The 8976-nt window shown below is 38.2% G+C and overlaps 1 protein-coding gene across 1 annotated transcript in view; it reads right to left on the bottom strand.

Moving 5' to 3' along the window:
- SLC9B1 (solute carrier family 9 member B1) overlaps positions 1 to 8976 on the bottom strand; it is a 107063-nt gene that overhangs the window by 84032 nt on the left and 14055 nt on the right. The gene's annotated exons all lie outside the window — the stretch shown is intronic.

Below are 8976 nucleotides of genomic sequence, written 5' to 3'. Positions count from 1 at the left end.
TTTTTTTTTTTTTGCCTTTTAATACATCTTGTAAATTTTAGTTGAAAGATGAACATGATATACTGAGTAAAAGGACCTGTGGTAAGATTTTAGTAATGTGGTGATAAGATGTGTGTATGTTGGGGGTGGGAAGAATATTCTATAGTTCTATCGCTAGATTTCAGTCTTTTAGTAGGCCTGTGCCTCTGAGCTGTAAATGTCAAAAATGCTTTTGCTTTTTTCCACTCTCTTTGTTGATGCAGGATGGTTAGAGTGGGCTAGAGTTGGATATTTCCCTTCAAATATGTGGAAGGCTAGAGGAGGCTGACTAGAGTTGAGAACAGAATTTCTCCATTAAAATCTTACTATCAGTTTTATAAAAAGTAAGCAGTCTTGGAAGTTTAGTTGAAAAATAATATTCCAGAGACTTCCAGTTTCCAGTTCTACATGAAAGGATATTAGAATATTAGAAGTCATCACTCTGACCTAAAAAAATTAAAAAGCTGAAGAAACTGAAAAATCAACAACTCTTTCTAGATACATCAGATCTAAGTTGGTTAGGCCCTGATAAAAACCTGTATAAGTTAGGCTCTGATAAAAATGTTTTATTTATTTATTTAATTTTTTAAGGGAAGACCTTGTAAGAAGAATGAAATGCCAAGGTATACTTCACAATGGTTACCCTCTCATTTCCTTGATGCTTTCCCTCTCTCTCCCTGCTGGTTGGCAGCAGGAGGTAAAACTTAAAAAGTGTGGGCCTCTCCCATCCCATAATTGGGCCCCTCCTGGAGTTTTTAACTCTTGACTTTTCCATACAGAGCTTCAGCCAAGTTTTAAATTACAATACAGGTTTTCATATCTTGCTCCTGGTTCCCAAAGAGGTTTTTGTTCCTGTAAGTTATGTTTCTCTGAATCTGTCTAATCACTCCTTTTTCTCGGCAGCAGTTTGCCCTGTGACTCAGTTCTCTGATGGATTTAATAATTGCTGTTAATTTCTCAGTTTCTTCAGCTTTTTATTTGTTTTAGGACAGAGTGATGACTTCTAATTTCCTTACATGTAAAACTGAAAACTGAAAGTCTTTAGAATATTATTTTAGAACCTCAAATTTCCAAGATTGCTAACTTCATAAAATTGATAATAAGATTTTAATGAAGAAATTGTCCCCAAGATTACTTAAAAATCATTGTTGGACATATAAGAAAACTTTAAGATAAAAGCCTCATAAAAACATATTACTATCCTCGTTAAAAGTAGGCTCAGAAGAAACAAACAGGAATAACAGCTTAAGCTCTAAACCTCCTATCCTAGAATATCCATTTATTTGGGTTGAAGCAAGCGATTCTCCAAATAAGGTATATAAACAGTATGATTAAATGTGATGAGACTGATTTCTGTGTGCATTTGAGAGTTTAGATTTCTTATTTAAATTTAATTTGTACATATTGTGATATTTGTGAATTCACTATTATTTATAGAAAAACATGTTGGTCTATTTCCTTTTATTATCCAAATTATGTGCAGTTTTAAGAAATTATTGGAGATAAGCAGGGAAAGATTCAAGATGGCTGAATAGGAACAGCTCCGGAGTGCAGTTCCCAGCGAGAACAGCACAGAGGGTGAGTGCTCACTGCATTTTCAAACAAGTTTTCACTACCCACAGACCAGGAGATTCCTGGGCCAAAAAGCGCCATGAGTTTTAGGCATGGAGGTTTCAGCTGGTGTCAGGTTGGTGCACAGAAACTCACACAAGCCTGGGCAGCCGTTTTGACTGGTGCCTGGAACTCATGGAAGACAGAGCCGCCTATTCAACTGAAAGGGAGGGGGCTGAGACAGGGAGCCAGGCAATCTGGCTCAGCAGGTACCACCCCCACAAAACAAGCAATCTGAAATGCTCTGGACTGAGAGTTTTGCAGCAAGTGCAGCTAGACACAGGAAGGTCCAGCCCAGTGGGGGGAAGGGCTTCCTGCACTACCAAGACAATCTGCCACTGCTGAGGCAGTTCACATAGCAGGTGGGCAGAGCCTGTGGCGGCTCAGCAAACTGCAGGCAGACTGTGACTAGACTACTCTGTGTGGGGCAGGGTATCTGTGAAAAAAAGCAGCAGTCTATCAGGAACTTATAAATAAAGCTGGCCTTCCTAGGACAGAGCACCTGGGAAAAGAGGCAGTTATGAGTTCAGCTACAGCAGACTTAAAGGTCTGCACAGAACAACAGAGATCCCAGCAAAGCACTTAAGCTCCTATAAGGGACAGACTGTCTCCTCAAGTAGCTCCCTCACCCCTGTACACCCAAAAGACACCTCATAAAGGAGAGCTCCGGCTGACATCTGGCAGGACCCGTCTGGGATGAAGATAGCAGAGGAAGAAACCAGCAGCAACTCTTGCTGTTCTACAGCCCCCGCAGGTGATCCCCAGGCGAGCTGGGACTGGAGTGGACCTCCAACAGTCCTGCAACAGAGGGGCCTGACTGTAAGAAGGAAAACTAAGAAGCAAAAAGAAATAATGTCATCATCAACAAAAAGGATGTCCACTCAGAGATCCCATCCGAAAGTCACGAACTACAAAGACCAGAGGTAGATAAAGCCACTAAGATGGGAGGAAACCAGTGAAAAAAGGATGAAAACACCAAAAACCAGAATGCCTCTCCTCCTCCAAGGGATCACAACTCCTCATCAGCTAGGGATCAAAGATGGATGGAGAATGAATCTGATGAATTGACAGAAACAGGCTTCAGAAGGTGGGTAATAACAAATTTCTCAGAGCTAAAAGAACATGTGCTAACCCAATGCAAAGAAACTAACAACCTAGAAAAAAGGTTAGATGAGATGCTAACTAGAATAAACAGCTTAGAGAAGAATATAAATGATTTGATGGAGCTGAAAAACACAGCACGAGAATTTCACAAAGCATACGCAAGTTTCAACAGCTGAATTGACCAAGCAGAAGAAAGGATATCAGAGATTGAAGATCAACTCAATGAAATAAAATGAGAAGGCAATAATAGAGAAAAAAGAGTGAAAAGAAATGAACAAAGCCCCCAAGAAATAAGGGATTATGTGAAAAGAACTAATTTACATTTGATAGGTGTACCTGAATGTGACAGAGAGAATGAATCCAAGCTGGAAAACACTCTTAAGGATATTATCCAGGAGAGCTTCCCCAACCTAGCAAGGCAGGCCACCATTCCAGTACAGGAAATACAGAGAACACCACAAAAATATTCCTCAAGAAGAGCAACTCCAAGGCACATAATTGTTAGATTCACCAGGGTTGAAATGAAGGAAAAATTGTTAAAGGCAGCCAGAGAGAAAGGTCAAGCTACCCACAAAGGGAAGCCCATCAGACTCACAGCAGATCTCTTGGCAGGAACCTTACAAGCCAGAAGAGAGTGGGGGCCAATATTCAACATCCTTAAAGAAAAGAACTTTCAACCTAGAATTTCATATCCAGCCAAACTAAGCTTCATAAGTGAAGGAGAAATAAAATCCTTTATGGACAAGCAATTGCTCAGAGATTTCATCACCACCAGACCTGCCTTACAAGAGCTCCTGAAAGAAGCACTAAAGAAGGAAAGAAACAACCAGTGTCAGCCACTCCAAAAATAGACCAAATGGTAAAGCCCATCAACAAAATGAAGAAAATGCATCAACTAATGGGCAAAACAACCAGCTAGCATCAAAATGGTGGATCAAATTCACACTTAACAATATTAACCTTAAATGTAAATGGGCTAAATGCCCCAATCAAAGGACACAGATTGGCAAATTGGATAAAAAGTCAAGACCCATTGGTGTGCTGTATTCAGAAAACTCATCTGATGTTCAAGGACACACATAGGCTAAAAATAAAGGGACAGAGGAAGATTTATCAAGCAAATGGAGAAAAAAAAAAAAAAAAAGCAGGAGTTTCAATCCTAGTCTCTGATAAAATGGACTTTAAACCAACAGAGATAAAAAGAGACAAAGAAGGACATTACATAATGGTAAAAGTATCAATGCAACAAGAAGAGCTAACGATCCTAAATATATATGCACCCAATACAGGAGCACCCAGGTACATAAAGCAAGTTCTTAATGGCCTACACAGAGACTTAGACTCCCACACAATAATAGTGGGAGACTTTGACACTTCACTGTCAATATTAGACAGATCAATGAGACAGAAAATTAACAAGGATATGTAGGACACAAACTCAGATCTGGACCAAGGAGACCTAATAGACATCTACAGAAATCTCCACCCCAAATCCACAGAATATACATTCTTCTCCACACCATATGGCACCTACTCTAAAACTGACCACATAATTGGAAGTAAATCACTCCTCAGCAAATGCAAAAGAATGGAAATCCTAGCAGTCTCTCAGACCACAGTGCAATCAAATTAGAATTCAGAATTAAGAAACTAACTCAGAACCGCACAACTTCATGGAAACTGAATAAATGGCTCCTGAATGTCGACTGGATAAACAATGAAATGAAGGCAGAAATAAAGGTGTTCTTTGAACCCAATGAGAATGAAGATACAACGTACCAGGATCTCTGGGATACATTTAAAGCAGTGTCCAGAGGCAAATTTACAGCAATAAACGCCCATGAGAGAAGCAAGAAAAGATCTAAAATCAACACCCTATCATCAAAATTGAAAGAGCTAGAGGGGCAAGATAAAAAACAAAACAAAACAAAACAAAAAAACCTCAAAAGCTAGCAGAAGACAAGAAATAACTAAGATCAGAGCAGAACTGAAGGAGATAGACACACAAAAAACCCTTCAAAAATCAATAAATCCAGGATCTGGTTATTCGAAAAGATCAGCAAAATAGACTGCTAGCCAGATTAATAAAAAAGAAAAGGGAGAAGAATCAAATAGATGCAATAAAAAATGAGAAGGGGATATCACCACTGACACCACAGAAATACAAACTACAATCAGAAATTACTACAAGGAACTCTATGCACATAAACCAGTAGGCCTGGAAGAAATGGATAAATTCCTGGACACTTGCACCCTCACAAGCCTAAACCAAGAAGAAGGTGAAACCTTGAACTGAACAGTAACAAGGGCTGAAGTTTGGGCAGCAATTAATAGCCTACAAACCAAAAAAAGTTGAGGTCCAGATGAGTTCACAGCTGAATTCTACCAGACATACAAAGAGGACCTGGTAGTATTCCTTCTGAAACTATTCCAAATAATACAAAAAGAGGGAATCCTTCTCAAATCATTTTATGAGACCAACATCATCCTGTTACCAAAACTCGGCAGAGACTCAACAAAAAAAGAAAACTTCAGGCCAACACCCGTGATGGACATAGATGCAAAAATCTTCAATAAAATACTGGCAAGCCAATTGCAACAGCACATAAAAGTTTATCCATCATGATCAAGTAGGCTTCATCCTGGGAATGCAAGGCTGGTTCAACATATGCAAGCCTATAAATGTAATCCACTACATAAACAGAACCAAAGACAAAAACCATATGATTATTTCAATAGATGCAGAAAAGACTTTCAACAAAATTCAACAGCGCTTTATGCTAAAAGCTCTCAATAAATTAGGTATCGAAGGAACATATCTCAAAATAATAAAAGCTATTTATGACAAACGTACAGCCAATATCATACTGAATGGGAAAAAACTGGAAACATTCCCTTTGAAATCTGGAACTGGACAAGGATGCCCTCTGTCACGACTCCTATTCAATATAGTATTGGAAGTTCTAGCAAGAGCAATTAGGCAAGAAAAAAAAATAAAGGGCATTCAGTTAGGAAAAGAGGAAGTCAAATTCCATTTGCAGATGACATGATTGTATATTTAGGAGACCCTATCATCTCAGGCCAAAATCTCCTGAAACTGATAAGCAACTTCAGCAAAGTCTCAGGATACATAATCAATGTGTAGAAATCACAAGCATTTCTATACACCAATAACAGATTAACAGAGAGCCAAATCATGAGCGAACTCCCATTCACAACTGCTACAAAGAGAATAAAATACCGAGGAATACAACTAACAAAGGATATAAAGGACCTCTTCAAGGAGAACTGCAAACCACTGCTCAACGAAATAAGAGAGGACACAAACACAGGGAGAAATATCCCATGCTCATGGTTAGGAAGAATCAATATCCTCAAAATGGCCATACTGCCCAAAGGAATTTATAGATTCAATGCTATCACCATCAAGCTACCAATGACCTTCTTCACAGAACTGGAAAAAACCATTTAAACTTCATATGGAACAAAAAGAGAGCCTGCATAGCCAAGACAATCCTAAACAAAAAGAATGAAGCCAGAGGCATCACGCTACCTGATTTCAAACTATACTACAAGGCTACAGTAATCAAAAGAGCATGGTACTGGTACCAAAACAGAGATATAGACCAATGGAACAGAACAGATGTCTCGGAGGCAACACCACACATCTACAACCATCCAATCTTTGACAAACCTGACAAAAACAAGCAATGGGGCAAAGATTCCCTGTTTAATAGTGTTCGGAAAACTCGCTAGCCATGTGCAGAAAAGAGAAACTGGACCCCTTCCTGATGCCTTACACTAAAATTCACTCCAGATGGATTAAAGACTTAAACAAAAGAACTAACACCATAAAAACCCTAGAAGAAAACCTAGGCAAAACCATTCAGGACATAGGCATAGGCAAGGACTTCATGACTAAAACATCAAAAGCATTGGCATCAAAAGTGAAAATAGACAAATGGTATCTAATTAAATTCCAGAGCTTTTGTACAAGAAAAGAAACAATCATTAGAGTGAACTGGCAAACAACAGAATGGGAAAAAATTTTTGCAATCTACCCATCTGACAAAGGGCTAATATCCATAATCTACAAAGAGCTAAAATAGATTTACCAGAAAACAAACAAACAAACAAACAAACCCATTCAAAATTGGGAGAAGGATATGAACAGACACTTTACAAAAGAAGACACATATGAGGCCAACAAACATATGAAAAAATGCTCATTGTCACTGGTCATTAGAGAAATGCAAATCAAAACCGCATTGAGATACTACCTCACGCCAGTTAGAATGGAAATCATTAAAAAATCTGGAGACAACAGATGCTGGAGAGGATGTGGAGAAATAGGAACATTTTTACACTGTTGGGGGAGTGTAAACTAGTTCAACCATTGTGGAAGACTGTGTGGTGCTTCCTCAAGGACCTAGAAATAAAAATTCCATTTGACCCAGCAATCCTGTCACTGGGTATACATCCAAAGGATTATAATTCATTCTATTATAAAGACACATACACACATATGTTCACTGAGGCACTGTTTACAATTGCAAAGACCTGGAACCAACCCAAATGCCCATTGACGATAGACTGGACAGGGAAAATATGGCACATATACACCATAGAATACTATGCAGCCATAAAAAATGATGAGTTCCTGTCCTTTGTAGGGACGTGGATGAATCTGGAAACCATCATTCTCAGCAAACTGACACAAGAACAGAAAATCAAACACCGCATGTTCTCGCTCATAGGCAGGTGTTGAACGATGAGAACACATATAAGCAGGGAGGCCAGCATCACACATTGGATTCTGTTGAGGGAGCAAGGGAGGGACAGAAGGGGGATGGGGAGGTTGGGGAGGGATAACATGGGGAGAAATGTCAGATGTAGGTGATGGGGAGATGGAGGCAGCAAACCACATTGCCATGTGTGTACTTATGCAACAATCCTGCATAATCTGCACGTATACCCCAAAACCTAAAGTACAATAATAAAAAAAATTATGCACAAAAAAAGAAATTATCGCTTACAGATAGTTGTATATTACTTATTCCATGATGTGACAGAGTGGGATTCCTAACATTGATATCTTCTAAGCATACCCAGAGAGATTCTATACTTTTTGTATAAAGGAGGCAGGAATTATGTAGGGAGTTGGTTGAGAGAGAGAGAGATAGAGAGAGAGAGAGACAGAGAGAGAGAGAGAGAGAGAGAGAGAGAGAGAGAGAGAGAGAGACAGAGATTGATTTTAAAAAAGAGAGTGCAAGAATAGGCACCCCCAAATAGAAATAAAGAAAATCTCCTTTTCCTATAAATGTCTCCCAAACTGAAAATCAAAAATGAAAGAAAACAAAGGGGGAAAGGAGTTATATTATCTAAGCCTAAAGTTTTAGTACTGATGTTCTAGAACTCCTCAACTAGTTCCTGAGCAAATTGTAGTCCACACTCAGTGTATAATGTTTGGTAACAAATACATGTTCCTCTCTGCTGCAGGCCCTGGCCCTACTCTTAACAACTGCTCTGTAGAAATTGCCTTCTAAATAGATCAGGTCATGGGAACATATGCATATTTACAAAGGAGTCCAATCACTTACACTGGCAGATGGGGACTATTCAAGTTCACAGAAAATTTTGATCAATATAGTCAATATTAGAATATATTGATGAAAAGTTAAAAGCAATCTTTACTAATGAAAAAAAATCAATGAATAAAATTTGCTTTCAAAAGTTTAAAGTTACCAAGCAGCAAATAAGAAAATAAAAATTTAAAACTTCAGTTACTTATCTTTTATCATTTTCAATGAACTTTTTGTTTTCTGTAGGGAACAAAATTCTGTATGCTTCTGGAAGCCAAAATATCTTTCTCTTGTAGGTTTAATAAAGCAGAATACTTAAACACACACACACACACACACACACACACACACACACACACACAAGAAAACCTCTTTATAAGTATTTGTTGATGACAATATGCTTTAAAATTTTAGTGGAAAATCAAGTGTCATTTAACTTTTCACAAGGTTGTAGTTGTTTTAAAACTTAGGGCCCAATTTTAATAAGAAACATATTTCCAAGATTATAATGTTCTTTCTAGCTAACTTATAACTAAATGTCAAAGTAGGTTTTAAATAAAACCCTTCAATTAATGCTCCTTCTAATCCCAAAGAATTAACATAAAAAGGTATGACAAATATTAAAGCATACATCACTTAGGCAGTATTTTTTTTTTTTTTT

The sequence above is a fragment of the Cebus imitator genome, unplaced genomic scaffold (genome assembly GCF_001604975.1).
Source record: "Cebus imitator isolate Cc_AM_T3 unplaced genomic scaffold, Cebus_imitator-1.0 Scaffold397, whole genome shotgun sequence".
Lineage (NCBI taxonomy): Eukaryota > Metazoa > Chordata > Mammalia > Primates > Cebidae > Cebus > Cebus imitator.
This window is presented reverse-complemented; position numbering and strand designations above follow the sequence as displayed.